This window comes from Vulpes vulpes, chromosome 5 (assembly GCF_048418805.1).
Source record: "Vulpes vulpes isolate BD-2025 chromosome 5, VulVul3, whole genome shotgun sequence".
Classification (NCBI taxonomy): Eukaryota; Metazoa; Chordata; class Mammalia; order Carnivora; family Canidae; genus Vulpes; species Vulpes vulpes.
The window spans coordinates 16,619,167-16,635,294 of NC_132784.1; the positions used below are offsets into that span (position 1 = coordinate 16,619,167).

At 39.4% G+C, this 16,128-nt stretch overlaps 1 protein-coding gene across 4 annotated transcripts in view; it reads right to left on the bottom strand.

Annotated features, from left to right (window-relative positions):
* NCKAP5 (NCK associated protein 5) overlaps nucleotides 1–14,274 on the bottom strand; it is a 946,904-nt gene extending 932,630 nt beyond the window's left edge. For all 4 annotated transcript variants that reach the window (XM_072757601.1, XM_072757595.1, XM_072757603.1 and 1 more), the window contains exon 1: nucleotides 13,728–14,274. The gene's annotated coding sequence lies outside the window, so the exon portion shown is untranslated. The remainder of the gene's footprint in view (nucleotides 1–13,727) is intronic.
* Nucleotides 14,275–16,128: the final 1,854 nt, after the last annotated feature.

Consider the following 16,128-nt stretch of genomic DNA (forward strand, 5'->3'; position numbering starts at 1 on the left):
AGGCACTTAACCACTGAACTACCCAGGCATCCCAGTGATAGGACTTTCAAACTTTTGTTTGTATGCACATATATGCAGATGAAGATGTGCATTTTTAAAAATAAGCTCATGATACACATTTATTTTTAGCCTACATTTTCCACTTCCTGTATCATAGGATCATCCCTATCAACTAGATCTACATCAATTTTTCTTGTTTGCTTGTTTGTTTATTGGGAGAGAGAGTGTGTGTGTACACACACAAGCTGGGGGAGGGGCAGAGTGAGAGAGAGAGAGAGAGAGAGGCAGAGAATCTCAAGCAGACTCCAAACCCACCATGGAGCCTGATGTGGGCTTGAGCCCACCAACCCAAGATCATGACCTGAGCTGAAATCAAGAGTTGGTGGCTTAACAGACTCAGAGTCATGCACCCAGGCATCCCTTGATCTACATTAGTTTTTAATGGCTATATAGTATTCCCTCATGTGGTTGTAGTATCATGTATTTAACAATCACCTACTAATGGGTTTTGGATTATTCTCAGTTTTCACTAGCATGAGTGTAACTGGTAAATATCCTATACATGTCCTTTGTAGACTTGTTGATTATTTTTAAAATACAATCTTAGAAGTGCACTGCTGAGTCAAAAGTATGCTCTCTCCCATTCAAATTTCTCCCCCTCCACAATTGTGCCAATTACACTCCACTGAAGAGTAAATGAGAATGCCTGATTTCCACCTCCTCATCAATGGAACAGTTTCATCTTTCCTAATAGTTAAAATAATATATCATTATTTTCATTTGTATCCTTTGATTCCTAATGAGAATGAACATCTGTTCAAATGCTTCTTAGCCATTTGCATTTCTTTTTGGTGAACTGCATTTCATTTCCATTAACCATTTTCTATTGGGGGACATCATCTTTTTCTTGTTGATTTACAAGAGCTCTCTCTATTCCATGATGTATTTGACCACTCTTCTATTGATAGATAGTTGTTTTCCATATTTTATTACTATAAATATAGTAATGAATATTTTTATAAGTAGGTATTTGTCCACACCGCATATTATTTCTATTGAACAGATAAAATTAGAATAGATTAAAATACTCTAACACATGTTGCTAAAAGGCTTTCCATAAAAGTCATGCCAATTTTTACTCCCACCATCAGATTATGAGAAAACCTACCTCATAGCAACCCATTTCAAATCCAATCAGAGCATTACAATAGGATGCAGATCCAGACATAAAAGAGCATGACTTGTAAATCACAGAGGCAGGTGACAGTCCGTCCTTCTATAGGATTTCTAGAAGCCAGGAAAGAAGAAGAGGACCTGGACATTTTGGTAGAACTGAAACAGAGAGGCATATAATCTTTATTTCTTTTAGAATATGGCCTAAACCTATCGCCTTCACAGCTCACTGAAATTACATGATTGCTGCTTATTGATAATAAAAAACCTGATTAACACATTCAACTTCCAACCTTTCCATATTCCTCCAACTAAGTCCAATCACTTATTGTGCAGATACCTGTCTCTCTTAGAAATGCTCAAATGCCAACGTATCCAAAGAAACAACACAGCCTCTTCCCGGTGAGGAGATGAGAGTAGGGACTCCTGAAGCCAGGCCTGGATGACAGGAGAGAGTAACAGTTCTGTGCTTTGCCAATCAGAGTACAGAAAAGTGTTTTAGACAGAAATTTAAGCCAGTGAAAACATGCATATTTTACTCATTTGGCAAGTAAACAAATGAAACACTTTGCAACACCAAACTCAAATTAATGCTCTTCCAATAACCCAAAACTAGCAGGTTCTCAGTTCGAAGTACTTTTCCCAGTGAACAAGTCACATCATCTGGCATAAATTACAGCACGTGGGGGAATGGCAGCAGCAAGCAGGCTGGTAATATCTAATGCAGAGAGCTGATAAGAAATGTCTAATTAATAGTTCTGAAGTACTTTCAGGTATAAATCTAATAACAACATTAACTAGCATCATCAGCCAGTTAAAGCAATTAAGAATTAACAGCCTATTTTTCTTCTTTAAAACACAGGTTATCACACCAAAAGAATCCTAAGAAGCAAAACTTCACCAGTAATATATTTTTGTTGTATGTATATTTTTAAATATAGGCTATAATTTATATATAAATGAAAAAGTCAGTTCTATGTCTTTTCCATTATAATTTGGCTGATTTTATTTGTTCTTCCCACCTGTTACTGGTTATGGATCATATTATAATAACCATTTCTTTTTTTGTAAGATTTTGTTTGTTTATTTATGAGAAACACACACAGAGAGGCAGAGACATAGGTAGAGGGAGAAGCCGGCTCCTTACTTGGAGCAGAACTCAATCCCAGGACCCCGGGATCACGACCTGAGCTGAAGGCAGACACTCAACCACTGAGCCATGCAGTTGCCCTATATTCACCATTTTCTAACCAAAAGCATCAAGCTCACCATGAAGACTCTACCACACATCATGACAGTTTCTTGCAAATGGTGTTATCTTTGTCTTTTGTTTAAGTAGGAACATTTCAGAGTCTAATTATTAATGGTACTGCTCTGTTGTGTTTCATTCCATTTGGTTCTTAATCCTCTGTGGGACTCTGACGATTCCAGGGACTTCTAAATCATTTTACTAACTCAGACCCCTTTTCTATACTCCAAGCATGTGCTTCTCAATACTAATTGGTAACTTCCACCTAATATCCTACACATAGCTCAGCCTCACATACCCAAAGCCCAGCTCTCAAAGTTCCTCTACTCCCACCTGACAAAAGAAGAAACCTACTTCTTCTTTTATCTCTTAGTTAATGATGTCACCAGCCTGAGTCAGTGAAGTTCTAAAGGTCAGCCACCTCTTTCTCCTTTCTCACATATCTTCCTCCTTCTACATCTATCTATCTCTGCTGACCCAGTTTTAGCGTGCCTGATCTATCTGCCAAACTATCTCCATACTATGATATTGGTTTGTGTCCACCTCAATTCTGGGGAGGGTGATCACCACTGCTTACTAACTGCTACCATCCCCAGGCTTTCCTCTACCTACACCTTGACAGGCCCACCAACAAGCTGTTTCAGAAATAATGATACTATCACATCATTGTTCTTCTTAAAGCCCTTGCTCATTTCCCATAGCCAACAGTATAGAACTGTTCCTGGATGAAGATGTATTTGTGAATGCAAGGGAATAAAACACATTTAAGACTGTGATTGCTTGATTCACAATTTTAAAACATTTGACTTGTGGTATATGGACATCTATTTGCACTCTTGTCTATTGCTCAGAAATGAGTAACGTGAACCTAACTCAGAGGAGTCCAGTAACTCTGATTTTCCCCTTAGCATATTTTATAAATAACAGATTTATTGAGATATAAATCACATACAGTAAAATTATCTTTTTCAAATAAAGAGCACAATTCAATATTTCCTAGTATATCCATGGAGATGTGCAAACATCATCAATATCTAATTCCAGAATATCTTATCACCCTCCCCCAAAAAGCCAGGTTCCAGAATATTTTATTACCCTAAAAAGAAAAGCCATGTTAATTACCAATCACTCCCCAATCTCCCTTTTTCCTAGCCCCTAACAACCACTAGTCTAATTTCTATATGTATTTGCCTATTTTGGACATTTCAGATAAAATGGAATCATATAATATGTGGTCTTTGGTGTCTATCTTCATTTGTGTAGCATGTTTTCATCCACATTTAGTATGTATCAGTATTTAATTCCTTTATATGGCTTGATATTATTCCATTATATGGATATACCACATTTGTTTATCCATTTATCAGTTGGTAGACATTGGGTTTGTTCCACTTTTTGGTAATTATGCATAATGCTGCTAAGAACATTCATGTACACATTTTTGCATGAACATATGCTTACAATTCTCTTGGGTATATACTTACGAGAGGAATTGCTGGTTCAAACAGGAAATCAATTTTTAGCACTTTGAGAAACGGCCAAATCTTTTCTAAAATGGCAGTACCATTTTACATTCCCTACCCGCAATATATGAAAGTTCTAATTTCTCCACATCCTTGCCACCATTTATTGTTTATTTTTTTCTAATTGCAGTCATCCTAGTAGGTATGAAGTGGTATCTTATTTGGTTTTGCTTTGTGTTTGCTCTGGTGACTAATGATGCTAAGCAAGTTTTCATTAGTTGTTTATCTTCTTAGGATAAATGACTTTGAATCTTTTTCCCATTTTTAAAATGAGTTACTTTTCTTCTTGTGAGTGAGTAGCAGGAGTTCTTTATATATTCTGGTTGAGTAATATTCCATTGTATGGAATACAAGTTTCTTCTCAGATATATGCTTTGCAGATACATTCTCCCATTGTGTGGGTTGTCTTTTCACTTTTTTTGAAGATGTCCTTTGAAGTACAGAAGCTTTTAATTTTTATGAAGTCCCATTTAACTTTTTTTTTTTTTGCTTTTGTCATTTGCTTTTGGTGTAATATCTGAGAAAACCGCCTAATCCAAGATCAAAAAGATTTACTCCTATGTTTTCAAGAGGTTTTTATAGTTTTAGCTCTTACATTTATCTAGATCTGTGATTTATTTTGAGTTAATTTTTGTATAAGGTCCGAGTTCAGGGTCCAACTTCATTCTTTTACACGTGGATATCTATCTGTTCCAAAGCCCTTATGTTAAAAAGACTGTTCTTCATTTCCACTGAATTGCCTTAGCACACTTTTCAAAAATCAACTGGCCATAAATAGGAGGGTATATTTCTCAGTTCTATTCCATTGATATATAGATCTAGTCTTATGCTAGTGATAACACTCTTTTTTATTATGGTTGTTTTTAAAATCAGGAATTAGGGGGTACCTAATTCTGAATGGCTCAGTCGGTTAAGCTGACTCTTGATTTCTTTTCTTTTTTTTTTTTTTGACTCTTAATTTCAACTTAGGTCATGATCTCAGGATTGTGAGATTGAGCCCCATGTTGGGCTTCAAGCTCAGCATGGAGTCTTACTTGAGTTTCTTTCCCTCTGCCCCTCCCCCAGCTCACACACTTGCCCTCTCTTTTGCTCTCTCTCAAATAAATAAATACTTAAAATAAATAAATAAATCAAGAATTAGAAGTTTCAACTTTGCTTTTCTTTTCAAAATTGTTTGTACTATCCTGGGTCACTTGCATTTTCATATAAATCCTAATATTAGCTTGTCAGTTTCTGAAAAAGAGAAATCAGCTCGAATTTTAATGATTGTGTTGAATCTGTAGATCAATTTCAGATAGTATTGCTATCTTAACAATATTAAGTCTTCCAATGTGCATGTATAGGGTATCTTTCTATTTATTTAGGTCCTTTATAATTTCATTCAACAGTAGTTTTCAGTGTACAAGGCTTGAACTTCTTTTTTTTAAAATTTCTTCCTAAATATTATATTCTTTCAGATGCACTTAAATTGCATTATTTTTCTTAATTTCAGTTTTGAACTATTCATTGCTGTTATATACACATACAATTGATTTCTGAATATTGATCTTGTATCCTATAACTCTGCTGAATTCATTTATTACCTCTTTTTTTAGTGGATTCTTTAGGATCCTCTCTGTACAAAACCATGTCAACAAATAGAGATAGTTTTTCCTCTTCATCTCAAACTTGGCATCTTTTCTTTCTTTTTCTTGTCTAATTGGTCTGGCTAAAACTACCATACAATGTTGAAGAGAAGTGGGAAGAGCTGACATCTTATCTTTTTCCTGATTTTTAGGGGGAAAGGTTTTTTACTGTCAAATGCAATGTTAGCTATAAGTTTTTTGTAAATGCTCTTTATCAGGTTGAGGGGATTCTCTTCTACTCCGAGTTTATATAAAGTTTTCATCATCAATTTTTTATTCTATCAATGTGTTATTATATTACATTGATTATTTTTCATGTGCATAACTAGTCTTACATCCCTGGGATAAATCATCTTACTTAGGCCAGTGTATAATCCTTTTTATATATTGTTGATTTGTTTTACTAGTATTTTGTTGAAGACTATAGTATTTATATCCATAAGGCATGTTTGTAGTTTTTGTTTCTTGTTTCTTTCTCTGATTGTGATATCAGAGTAACACTGGCCTCATACAATGAGCTGAGAAATGCTTCCTTCTTCCAAAACTCTCTTTTGGAAGAGTTTGTGAAAGATTAGTATTAATCTTTCTTTAAATATTTGAATGAATTCATCAAGTAGCTACCTTGCTTGGGCTTTTTCTTTGTGCTATGTTTGTTGATTACTAATTCAATATTTTTAATTCGTAAAAGTCTATTCATATTTTCTATTTGTTTTTTAGTCAATTTCAAGAATTTTAAATAAGAAGTTTGTGTCTATGAATTTGTCTATTTCTTTTTTTAAAATTTTTTTTTGTATTTATTTATGATAGTCACACAGAGAGAGAGAGAGAGAGAGAGAGAGAGGCAGAGACACAGGCAGAGGGAGAAGCAGGCTCCATGCACCGGGAGCCCGATGTGGGATTCGATCCTGGGTCTCCAGGATTGCGCCCTGGGCCAAAGGCAGGCGCTAAACCACTGCGCCACCCAGGGATCCCGAATTTGTCTATTTCAACTACACTGTTTAATATATCAATATACTTGGTTTAATACCTACTTTATTTCAGTATTATACATAAACTTTGCTTGATTATAGCTCTATTAACTACTTTGTCCTTTTGTTATCATACACATTACAAATTCATCCACATAGTTTTATGAAAAAAACTTACAACTTTGTCTTGTAGGCATTTTTTAAATCAGGCAGAAGATAAAAAGAGTTACAAACAAAAACACATTTGCCTTGTCTTTTATATTTTACTAATGTTCTTTATTTCTTTATGTGGGTTCAAATTAGCATCTACTGTTTTTTCATTTTACCCAGGTGATCTTCCTTTAGTATTTCATGTAGAAAAATTCTGTTAGGGGTGAATTCTATCCGTTTTCTTTATCTGGTAAGGTCTTCATTCCTCCTTCATTTTTAAAGAATAGCCTTGCTGGGTATAAAATTCCTGGTTGATGATTTTTCTTTCAGTACTTTGAATATGTCATCCCATGGCTTTTGGACTTCATGGTTTCTCACATCCAAGTCCTAACCAGGCTTCACCCTGCTTAGCTTCTGAGATCAGATGAGATAGGACACATTCAACTTCATGGTCTGATGAGAAATTGGCTGCTAATATTAATGAGACAAATATATACACCTCTGTCTTGCTGCTTTCCAGATTTTTTTAATTTTGGCAATATGATTATGATGTATCTCAGTGGATTTCTTTGATTGAACCCAACTTGGAATCCACTGAGCTGCTTAGAGGTGTAGATTCATGTTTTACAACATATGTGGGAAATTTTCAAGCATTATTTCTTTAAGTACTCTTTCTGTCCCTTCCTATCTCTCCTTTCCTTCTCATACTCCCATTATGTTGATACACTTGATAGGCATACCATAAGTCTCTGAATTTCTACTTACTTTGTTCATTCTCTTTTTCTTTCTGTTCATACATTGAATAATCTCATTTGATATGTCTTTAAGTTTTCTCATTCTTTTGCCTACTCAAATTTGCTACTGAATTGTACTAGTGAATCTTTCATTTTAGTTATTGTACTTTTTCAGCTCCAAAATTTCTACTTGGTTTTTCCCATGATTTATCTTTATTAATATTCTTCTGTTTGCTGAAACATTCTTCTTATATTTTATTACTTAAGTCATGATTTCCTTTAGTTCTTTGAACATATTTATGGACAAACATCTTTGTCCAGTGAGTCCAATGTCTGGGCTTCCTCAGATATAGTTTCTATTGAATACCTTCCCCACCCCCCACCCCCCCGTCTATGGAACTTTTTTTTTTTTTTTTTTTTTTTTGCTTTTCTTTTTGTCTCATAAACTTTTTGGAAGGTTGGACATTTAAAATAATATAACTCAGGGGTGCCTGGCTGGCTCAGTTGGTTAAGTGCCTTTGGTTGGGATCATGAATCCAGCGTCCTGGGATTGAGCTCCACATTGGGTTCCCTGTTTGATGAGCAGCCTGCTTCTCCCTCTCCACCACTGGTGTGCACACGGTCTCTCTCTCTCTATCTCTCTCTCTCTCTCTCAAATACATAAAATGTTTTAAAAATAAATAAATAAAAGGATATAATACATCAACACTAGAAATCAGATCTCTCTCTGACCACTGTTTGTTGTTTCTGTTTGTTATTGTTGAAATTATTGTTGCTATTTGTTTAGGGACTTTTCTAATCTTATTCTGTAAGATCCATATTCTTTTTCATGCATGATAAGCTTAATGGTCAGCTAATAGATGGGCAGATTTTTTTCCTTTAAGATGCCTCAACAAAAAAATCTCTTCCAGGCTTTGCTGAAGATTTTTCTGTGTATGGTGAGCCATATCTTCACTTTGCCAGCTATTTACAACTCTTTATAGCTTTCATTCCTTGTTTGTGCAGAGCCTGAAGATCAACCATAGGTGAGAGACTAGGGCCTTTGTAGGTCTTTCCCAAGAATAAGTACACCTCTACACATGTGCATGTCTTTTATATTCCCAGGAAGATATGTGAGTTTTTCAAAGCCCCTGATGGACATCACATTTTCCAATTGTTAATTTTTTTTATTTTCATCCTTTTTGCCCCAACTCTTATTCCTGTTTGAAGCAGCTGCAATGTTAAACAACTGCTTTGATTGTTTTTGACAAGAGTCCCTGGAGAAAGGTTTTCTGCACTGAATGAGTTCTGAACCAGGTCAAATAATGACAAGACCTAGAAGTGGGAGTTCCTAGAGAGCCAACAGACAGGTCAAATCATGACAACTCCCTAGGAATAAGTCTCTTTGTGGAGCTCCAAATAGATTTTGACCACTCCAGTGGCTTCTAGGCTACTGTTTTTCAGAACTACCATGGATGGCAAAACTGCTCATCTTTAAGGCTCTGTCAAAGCTGGAAAGATGGGAATGGGAATGTGGCAAGTTAAATGACAGAGCTCGTGTTCTTACTGAAAGTCAGGTATTTTTTTTTCTCCTGAATAAGTGCTCCTTGGATTGTTGCAAGCCATTGTTTAATTCCCCAAGTTCTACAAACGTTGATTCAATCATTTTTGTTCATATTCACCTTGCTTTTATTAAGTAGTAGAATTTCAGAGGTATTTACTACACCATTCCAGAAATACTTCTCTTTCCCCTTAGCATTTTACAGCTACCAAAGTCAAGACTTTATGTGTTTTATCTCATCATATACATTGTTGTCAAGTAATCTTTGTTGAGTACTCCAACCCTGGTCAGAGCCTCTTTTTTCAGAGGTATCTTTGAGTCCTTTAAAATTTTTAAGTGTAACCATAATTTTCAACTTGTTTTCTGCTGTCAAAGGACAAGTACAACTGCTACCAAATGTTAATGTGTTTAATAGAGATAAAATAAAGTAGAATTTTAACCAAATAGAACACAAAAATTTGAAATTTTTAATCAAACATATAGTATGAGGCTGGAGGGTTGTGCCTTATAAATGATAGATTCTATCCTTTAGAACTTTTTGTCCTTAAGAGCAATGTTTGATACCTTTAATCACTGTGGATCTAGACCTTTCCTACCCCTTTACATGCTCATTTATAGACACATAAATTCATTGTTGATAATCAGCAATGTTAGCAATGATGACCAAGGACCTGTACTGCTGGCTAGATTTCACCGTGCTAAGACATAAAGCTGATAATGCAATAGATTGAGCTGATGATTAAATAATTAACCCATTAATTAATAGAGGCACTAGGATAGAAACAAAACTGGAAGGTCTTAGGTGAAGGAACAATAACCAGAAAAATGTTATAACTACATGCTATAGTAGTTATAACATGGGTTATAACTACATGTTAATAGTACAAACTTAGGTTTTAGAAAGTTGTGGGATTGAATCTGGCTCCACCATTCATCAGTTCTGTGACTTGAGGAAGTTGCTTTACCACACAAAGCCTCTGATTCTTCTCTGTAAATGGAAATAATACCCACTTTATCAGGCTATTTTGCAGATTGAGCGAGTCAGTGAATTTATAGCACTTACTGTAGTATATGTAGCAAATGATAATACTAGGAAGCAACCAGAATACTCCCATCCCTAAACAGATTGGCTCACTGCAGCTATATGAGTATGTTTCCATTTTGAAAAACAAGGTATGGTTCAAAAGTGAGAGTACTGCCTGTGGGTAGTCTCCTGTCTCTCACCATAGAGACATGCCCCAAGCTGATTCATATCCATTAATCTCTCTCATGTATGCCCCATGCTACCCTCCTATAAACCACAGACTTCCAGGAAACATGCCATTCATTCACTCATGCCTCTATTCTCGTGGTCAACATTTATTGGGCATGTTACACGTTCCAGGCACTAGTCTTGGCATTAGTATATGGTGATGAGCAAGCAGACAAGATTCCTGCCCTCATGGACAGTAACTTCAAATAGGGGATGGGGGTAGATTCTGGTGACTCCAATAGAGTAGTAGAGAAAACCTAAGGTGGTATTACTTGACTCTTTGATAGCTTAAGTTCTTCCACGATCCAGATTTCACCCAGGAGAACCTCCCCCCACACATCAGTGGGATTTCAAATTCTGAGTAAAGATCATGAGATAGATGGCTTTGTTTCTACTATTCCTGTCAGAGGCTTATTATGCAGTCTCTTTAGCAAGAAGTATCCTGTCCTAGCTTCATATGATTCAAGAAACAGAGATTCTCACTTTGGTAGAAGAGATGATGGTGTGACCCTAGAGCTGGCAGGGGTGGCATCAGCTTCCCAATTCCAAACTTTATACAGTGACAAACACACAGTGGCAAATTCTGTTGTGTCATTCTGAGCATTAGCTCAGAAGCTCTGTCTGCCCCCCAACTCCTACAAGATTGAATATGTCCCCTAAAACCAGTATGAAATCCCTTCCTGCTTAAACCAGCTGCAATGGATTACATTATCTGTTACTGACTTCAGAGCACTATAGGGAAATAAATCGCAGAAAGATAAATAAATAAACAAGGCACACATTCCCTGTAAGAAGTGCTCTAAAAGAAGGGTGATGTAAGAAGAGGAAAGGTTTTTCCGAGGGAATGGCCCCAATGTCTCCTCGACCAAGTTAACTGAAACAGAGACCTAAGGAAGGGAAGGGCTAAGAGAAGAAGACAGGGAAAGAGATTTCCAGATCAAGCAAACATCAGGAACAGAGGCCCAGATTCGGAAACGAATTCCTTGTATTCCATCCTCAGCAAGAACAGCAGTGTGACTGGAAGTTGAGAACAAATGGTACAAGATGAGACTAGAAACCTAAGCAGATTCTATAGCTGCTCAGAGTGTGACCAGCATCAGACTGGGCCACAACTATTTGCTGAGGATCCATAATGAGATTAGCCCAAAATATAAGAGTAAATGTTAGAAAATTTGTACCAATTTGATATTGTCACAGCAGTCAAGCAACACTTCTATCACATTTAATAAAACTATCAGTCAAAAACAGACTGGAAATTTAAACAAAAACAAAAAACAGGTCCTTCAGAGCATTTGAGAAGCATTGTTCTCCATGTCTTACCTCTCAAATTTACCTGTGAAGGGCCAGGTAGTAAATGTCTGAGGCTTTGGTGGGCTGTAGGGACTCTATTGCAACTACCCACCCTTGCCGTGGTAGCACAAAAGTGGCCATAGGCAGTATGTAAATATAGAGGCATGGCTGTGTTGCAATAAAACTTTATTTATAAAAATACAGCATAGGCAGATTTTGCCCTGTCATGCGGTAGTTTATCAACCCTGTTCTAGGCCACAGTAAGGAGACTGTTGTACCCGATAAAGCCATAAATACAGCTGCTTAACCATTGTATGTTAATTATGCTTTGATTAAAAAACAAAAAACAAAAAACAAACAAAAAAAACCCTTCCTGCTTAATTGAGATCATCCCTCACTCTTGATCCTTTCCCATCATGCCTGCAAGTATTTGTAAAGTCTTTGCTTCCATGACTCTAAGTCAGAAACAAATCTTGGGGCTCCTCCTAGCTCCAAATCAGCATTCCCCTCATGGTGACCCTGGAAATGAAGTCTCTGTTTAAGGGCAGGGTCCCCTTTTGTCTATTACCTGCATCCTCAAGGAATGAAGATGACAAGTTTCACCCTGTGTTGTCCTGATGAGCCAACCTACGGCCCCAAGGGGTCATAGCCTTACATTCTCCAGGACCTGGTCAAACCTAGGTCCACGTTGCTCTCTGAGTCATTAGGCCACCTCAGAGCCAATTTCCTGCAGCATACTACCCCATTTTTCTTCTGTACAAAGTTAGATTTCTAAGTCCCAATGTACTTCTGTGGCCACTGCCCATCTCTGGCTCTTTTGGTATGTCTGAAATGGTTGTGTTGGACAAGCGGCCCACCACATGTGTAGCCTTGTTTTCCTCTGGGCTCAGACACTGCCACAGGCAGGAAAGCTTTCTGCATTCACACATGTCTCCATTTACACAGCACCCACTTCATAAACACCACCCAACCCCTGTACAGTAGAAGGCGTTATTCTCTCCCCCACATGGAGCATAGACGGCTGTATGAGGAGGTGCACTCCTACCAGTAGGTCTCACACACAGAGGGTATAGAGCGGACGCAGTTCTCGCTGAAATCTCTTTTATTGAAGATTTCTTTCACTGACTCATGACAAACTGAACGGGTAAAAAAAAAAAAAAAGAAAAAAAAACTCTGCTGTTGCAAGTTTCCTTAAAATATCCCTTCTGGGCCTACCACCGTTTATCTTGGCAGCAGGTAGCTTGGAGAGTTTTGGAAAGTCTCAGCTTGGCATAGCCTCAGAGCTACTGGCACATTAAAGATTAATAAAGCGCATTTAACTGAGCTCAGGACGCTGCAACGTGATCCTTCACCGTGAAATGTGCAAGATTCTTTGTTTGCAATGAACAAAACTGGAGCCAAAAAGGGCCTCCCGTGACGAGCTAAGATAGGAAACAATCAGGAACTTTATGTGGCCTTCCCTGTAAATTGATGGGTAGGCATCAACGCCCCTGCTCAGCCACACTCTCGTACTTAGGTCTCAGGAATTTAAGATGGGCATCCGAGGACGGTGCACGCACCTGGGCATCGAGTGAGCTTGCAGAACCAGCGAGAGTCCAAGGGCGGCCGCCTCCTTAACAGTGCACGAGAAGGCTGCCTGCAAACAAAATTCCTAATCCAGCAGGTTCTCCAATCAAAGTCCTGATCAAGCAATGCACTTCGAGAACGTTTTGGACACGGCTTTGGTAACACGGAAGGCTTTGCGCCCGAGGGGGTATTAACCTGGGGAAGAAGCAACCGCTCCTCGCCTGCAGAGGTGCGGGGCCGGCCACGGAACGGACCGGGCGCCGTGTGGGATGGAAAATGAAAAACTAAAGCAGCCCGTGCACCCGGAGGGTCGGTGCGCGACAGCACCCCCTCCGCTCTGCACCTCGGGACCCCTGGACCCCGGCCATAGATGGCTGGGATGATCTGCGGGGGCAGACGCTGAAAAAAACGTGTCCCTCGGGGTCGTGCAGGGCGGGGGGGGACCCACGTGCTGGCAACGCCGCGCGCCTGTTTGCGCAGCGGGAGCCCCGGTGCGGTGCGCGGGGACCCGGCGGCGACCCCAGCGCAGCGCAGCCCGAGCCCAGCCCGAGCGCACGGGGCGCCCCGCGGCTCCGAGCTCCGCGCCCACGCCAGCACCGGGGGGGGGGGGGGGGGTGGAAAAAAAAAAGGAAGAGAACAAGAAAATTCTGTCCTTACCGAGGAGGCATAGGAGGCAGGGGCGGTGAGTGTTTCACGTTAGCTCACCCGGGGCTTTTTCGCTTGCATTCGGTCGGGGCTCTAACCGCTTAGTGATGCGAGTCCCCGGGGTGCTCGGATCCTCCTTCAAGAGTTTTGATCCCTGGCCTCCCCAGCCCGGGTCTCACAAACACCGCTGTGTTCTGTCAATATTTGCATGCAGCACCACGTCGGGCAGCCGGCCAACCCCCGCAGTTTCAAGAGGCAAGGGGGGAAAACTGACACCCTAACAAACAGGCTTCCCTCTTTTGTGTCTTCCGAGGTGGCGCTCCAAGTGTCATCTTGGATTCCTACGGGAGCTAAAGCGACCCTCTTTTTTTTTTTTTTTTTTTTTTTTTGGTGACTTTCTCCACTGCACACACCCCAGCAGCCCCCACCCTCCCCACAAGCCAGGCCGGGCTGCCCGAGCTGGGCTCCGCAAAGTTTGTGTTTTTGTCTCCCTGCCCCGAAGTTCTCCGCACAACCAACCGCCCGGCTTGCCTCTCCACCAGCTGCACTTTAAATGTATTTTAATTGGCTGGAATGTCGAAAGAATCCATTTGGCAGTCGTTTGCATGTGAAGCACGCCCAGGGCAGCTGAAAGAGGCCCCAGAAGCGGCCGATTACTTCATCAAAAGCTGCAGCTTGAATGCCATTGACTCCTACATAACTACAGTGAACTCGATTCTATAGGCAAGAAGGAGTAATTAATAATTTGCTGAGAAAATTCTTCATTCATCTAAGAGCCAAAAACGCAAAGGGGAAAAAAAAAAAAATCCCTGCAGACACAACAGTTCTTATGAAAGGCTTGATTTATAGCCTCCAGTTCTCCTCTTCACAAACATTGACTTTGTATAGCATTACAGGAGGGGGGTATAATGTATAATTCGGTTTGCCTGAAAAGTTAATTTAACTAATTTTCCTTTTGAATGATCCCCTGAGATCCATCGTTCTAGTACCTCTTTATACACTAGCCATATGCTACAATAAATATTGTCAATACTTGTGGCATTTCCTCATTCCCTGTATTTCTCTTGGTTGGTCGCAATAATTAGTTTGTGGCCTCTGCTGGATCCACTCACAAATAAATTCACTCTGAGTCAAAGTGGATAATCATCACTACGCAGAATTTACAAGACATATTCAAGTTTAAAACACTCAAAAACAAATGTCAGTTTATAAAGATTCTAATCGGTGTGGGGGGGCACATATACACACTCATATATATATACATATATCCAAAAAATAATAAAATATATAAAATCACAAAGAAATGCAATAGCTTTTAAGTGGGGCTTTACCAATATTTTGCTGAGAAGCCTTTCCGATAGAATAGGTAAACTGGGTTTACAGATTTAGGAACCTTGGGAAGTGTATTTTGAAGAAACATCCTAGGTGACCCTGATCTCTACCCCTCATTAAGAACCCCTGGTTCAGAGTCAGAATATCTAGGAGGATCTTGGCACTTTAAGGACATCTCTCACTGGAAAGTATGAGCCAGAGAACATTGTCAAATCGGTTCTAATGCCTTTTCCTCACTTCAATAAAATTGTGGCTCTTAACAAGACAGTACAAGAGAAAGAATGGTGTACGCAAGTTGCTTGGGTGGATTTGTTGAATGGCTCAGAGACTTCAAAACAGCACCCAAAGCGAATGGGCTTCATTTGCAGAAAGGCAAAAGAGCAGAAGATTGGGAGAAAGGGTGAGGGCCAGATCCATGGACACACAACCTAGATGGTCACACAGAGCCCCCCCTCAGAAAGGAAGTGCTCTTGAATTAATGCTGTGCTGGCACCATCTTGAAACTCTTGAAACTCCTGACTGTTGAGCCAGGGGCCCAGCATTTTCACTTTGCATTGGATCCAGCAAATTATGCCGCTGGTCTTGACAGAGATAGTATAAATCTATCCATTTTCAACACATGGTTGGCATTGGCAAGCGCTGGGAAGACCATACTGAGGGTATAGGTAAGGCGCTGCTTTTCGTCATGCCCAACATTCCACTTTAGATTTTGGAACCACTGAGAGGACTGAAGAGGGTGACTTAGGAAGAAGAATCTCTCCAGCAAACAGAGGGTGAGAGTGATATGGCAGGTTCTGACTGGTTTGCCCTGAACTGATGGTTGGTTCACTGCTTGCTATATGACCACACTTCATCTTACTGTTTCAGAAAGAACTTTTTCTTTCTCCTACAGCCAGTCCCCACCTGTCATTCTATGAGCAGAAAGCAACATGTATAACTGTAATCCACCTTTAAATTATTCTAGAGTCTTGATTCATGGTTTGACAAAATTAAATTCAGTATCAAAGGATCAAAGGCACTCTTTGCCCACTACTGGGAGGTCCAGTGGCTCACAAGTTACTGGAGTTCTATGGAATGGGGA